General features: G+C 25.3%; 1 protein-coding gene across 1 annotated transcript in view; it reads left to right on the top strand.

Annotated features, from left to right (window-relative positions):
* The first annotated feature begins 1,251 nt into the window (after positions 1–1,251).
* The window catches only part of SP555 (SPRY domain-containing SOCS box protein SP555), a 27,983-nt gene continuing 25,381 nt past the window's right edge, over positions 1,252–3,853 (top strand). The window contains exon 1 of the mRNA XM_067050872.1: positions 1,252–1,428. The gene's annotated coding sequence lies outside the window, so the exon portion shown is untranslated. The remainder of the gene's footprint in view (positions 1,429–3,853) is intronic.

The following is a 3,853-nucleotide window of genomic DNA, read 5'->3' as shown; positions in this document are numbered from 1 at the left end:
AAAATGAATCATTAAAGTTGTTTGTATTGATAATGATAATGGATTTTCAATGCCAACAAGGAAAATTCGTACCATGATTAATTTTTTTTTTTTTTAAACACATCAGTGTTTTATATGAAAATAAAACAATATAAATTAATGAAACACTTTTAAGCAGAAATTGAACTAATATAACAGAAAAAGCAGAAGATGACATTGCAGGTATTCTAAATAACCGTAATAATAATAATAATAAATCAAATTTGGCTATATTCCAACACTGTAATTATAAACTATGTTAATGTATCAAAACCCTTAAAACTTTTTTTCAAAATAGGCCCCCGGATGAATAGGATGAACTATCTGAAGCGTCAATGATGAAAAATTAAATAATAAAAAAAATCTAAGTAAGAAGGCTAATCATTCCCAAAATAGAAAAAAAAGAAAGTAAAAATCAGATATAAATTATTTATTGGTCTATAAGTCTTTTATTACATGACTGTAGTATAAAATATGAATAGTATAATTATGGAACAAAGAAATTTACATTACATAGAATTTTAAATAATAAATAAACACTGAAATGCAAAAATATTTATAAAAAGCCAACATCACGTTAGTTTTATGAGATAACTAAATCAATTTTTTCCCTGGTTTATTATTGTACTAATAGTTTGAAGAAAACACATCAGTGTTTTATATGAAAATAAAACACTGAAATGATTTATAACCACCTTGCACACAAGTGTTGGTGTTGTAACAGAATTTCCTTACTAAGTATTACCCTCCTAACTCTTCAGGGAGTGTAGTAGTACAGTTTTAATTTTTTTCAATATGAATAGTAATAAAAAGGTGAAGAATAAAAATGTACAATTTTCTTCATTGTTGAAATTTATTATTAATTGAAAAATTACCACTTTATAAACTTATAAGGAAGCAATACCTTATGTCTTTATTCATTTAAAAAAAAAAATTATAAAGTGTTAATTTTTAATAATTCAGAAAAAGGAACTTTTTAATTTTTTTTCTAACTTTTATACTATGCAATATAAAAAAAAAAATCAAATATTTATAAAAGTAGTGATTCTAGTTGCATTTTTATTATATCTGAGCGTATATGTGCTGTTCAATATTATTATATTATTTAACAAAACCCTGGTCCAATAAAGATACAGTTGTTGAAATCCACTAAGTTATTGATAGCTTTGTATCGAGATCTAGCGACATGATAAACCTAGCCTTGATAAGAACTGTTGATTCGTCAGAAGCTTGCCGACCGTTGTGAATTACAGACGCAGCTCTTTTTTTGTTGAGGTTACATGAGTGTATGCAAAATTGAAGTCATCGAAGTATAGTTTGGAAATGGATTAATTTGAGCAGCATACGAGAGCCGAGAAATTCAATCATGCCAGGTAAAAACAGTCCGAAGAATGGAAGAAACGTAGAAACGTGAGTAATCAGTATAAATCGTAAATTACCTTATTCATCAAAATGAGCATCAAAATACACTTATAATTTTTTTATATGTTTAAATAATAAAAATATCAAAAACAATTCCTACAATTTTGTTTTCTTCTTGATACATATATGGGTACATAAAGAAAACATAGGTAATCGAAAACCGCAATTGCATGGTTGTTTTTAAATTTTAAAGTTTGTAATATACATAACTACCTATATGTATGTACTTATTCAATTACTTATTTCGTCAGGGGGGTACGAAAAAAAAGTAATCCCAAGGTAAAATAGATCTGAAATTATATCAGAAATACATTGCCTTAACATCTTAATCTTAATTTTTTTTATTAGATTAACTTACTTAATTTATGTGACAACGAAGCAGTATTTAATGTACATAAGTTTCTTGAAGTAGGGAACGAATATGATTTAGTGTATAATTTATTACTTCTACTACGAAATAAGTTTTTAATAAAATATAATATAGCATAGGTAAGACTTAATACAAAAAAATTACAAACAGCAGAAATATTAAAATAAAAAAAATTAAAAATCAATCTGTGTAATAAAACTATATAATAACTAACTATGTAAATAATGAAATTAACATAGTAAGTTTGGTGGGAAAGTAAGAGAAATAAAGAATTGATATAAAAAATTATATAAGTCGAAAGGGAGAAAATAGTAAAATTGATAATAATAAGACCTGATGATCAGGAGTATACAAACCTAATAAGAAAAGATAACAAGAAAAGAACTAAAGGAAGAAAAAAGGGTAGGGAGGAGGAGCTTACATCTAATTATCTATTTTACTATTTACCCTAAAATAATAAACAAAATAAAGAAGTGATATCTAAAATTATATAAATTAAAAAGGAGTAACTAGTAAAATTGATAATAATACGTGAGCTTTTCTGTTTTTAATGTTCTTTCTTCCGACCCTCTATCCTTTTTTCTCTTTATAATTCTTTTCTATACTCAATTTATTTACTACTGCTTATTATTTTCAATTTTATTACTTACCCTCTTTTAACGAATATAACTTTAGCAATCACTTCTTTATGTTATTATTTTTACCTATATATTTTCTATAACCTACATATTACTGATTGTATCAGGTATATCGCTTACTTTACACCGTACTCATTATGTTAATTTCAAATTTTCATTCACAGTTTGATTCTTAATTTTTTTAATTTGTAATATTTTGAATGTTTGTTATCTGTTTGTATTAATTCTCACTTTTGTAATATTATTTTATAATCATTTGTTATATTCTTAATTTCTTCTTATACCGTCTCTTTTTTTTTCTTTACGATGTTATTTTGTTATCATGGTTTTTTATCGTCATTAAAAATAAAATAAGTCTCACGTTCTTTATTATAACTCTAATAACCGCGTCCCCTGCCTTCTGTTCCTCATATGTATTGAATCTAAGGTTACATTGAATCAACAAAATTTCTTGGAGTGTATCGAGGATATTTCTTGTAAAGGGGAGCCAATAGTTTCTAAATCAGATTAACTCTTAACTTTAACCTAATCATCAAACAAAATGATGAAAGAAATAGAAAGAGTTCTAGATTTTTTTATATTGATACCGATAATACGTTCACTACGCCAATGCGAACTAACAATTACAGGCAACTATTAATTGAAAGCCTACGGGAAAAAATTTAATGACATAAAAAAAATCATAAAATAATAATAGAAATAAAATGAATCATTAAAGTTGTTTGTATTGATAATGATAATGGATTTTCAATGCCAACAAGGAAAATTCGTACCATGATTAATTTTTTTTTTTTTTTTTATTTATTTTAGATGATCTATTTTATAATGGTATTGTTATTTTTTAAAATGGTATATATTTTTTTTTGTACACAATAAAAAAAAATACTACTTTATCTTTACGTAATATTATGCCCTAAGATCATTACATAAAATTTCACCAATTTATATTTGGTACTTTCTTAATATTTGGATATGGATCTCATCATTTGTTTGGATGATCCAAATTCCAAACTTAAAAAATCAACCTCATCTGCTTTTACCTCGATAGATCGTTGAGGTCGAAGAAAATAGTATTTTACAATTTCGAGCTATTTGCCGTGTTCAAGGTCATTTTTAATTTGTCAAATGCTCGATCGTTACTCAGATGAAAATATCATTCTAGGTTGAATCAGAGATAAAATTATTCCGTCTTTTATTCGTGTAACGTTCAAGGTCTAATTGTTAACCGTTTAAATTAAGCTTTTGTAATATTCAATTTTTAATCATCTGTATTTTAAGTGATACGAAGCATAAAATTAATCGATCAGGGTCAATATATAACGATTTTTTTTTAAATGTCCATCTTCAGATTGGTTATTCCTTTCAGGAGCTTTATAAATTATTTTAAAAAAATATATATTATTAT

This window comes from Halyomorpha halys, unplaced genomic scaffold (assembly GCF_000696795.3).
Source record: "Halyomorpha halys isolate HHAL.00 unplaced genomic scaffold, Hhal_1.1 Scaffold412.1, whole genome shotgun sequence".
In the NCBI taxonomy this organism is placed as follows: Eukaryota; Metazoa; Arthropoda; class Insecta; order Hemiptera; family Pentatomidae; genus Halyomorpha; species Halyomorpha halys.
This window is presented reverse-complemented; position numbering and strand designations above follow the sequence as displayed.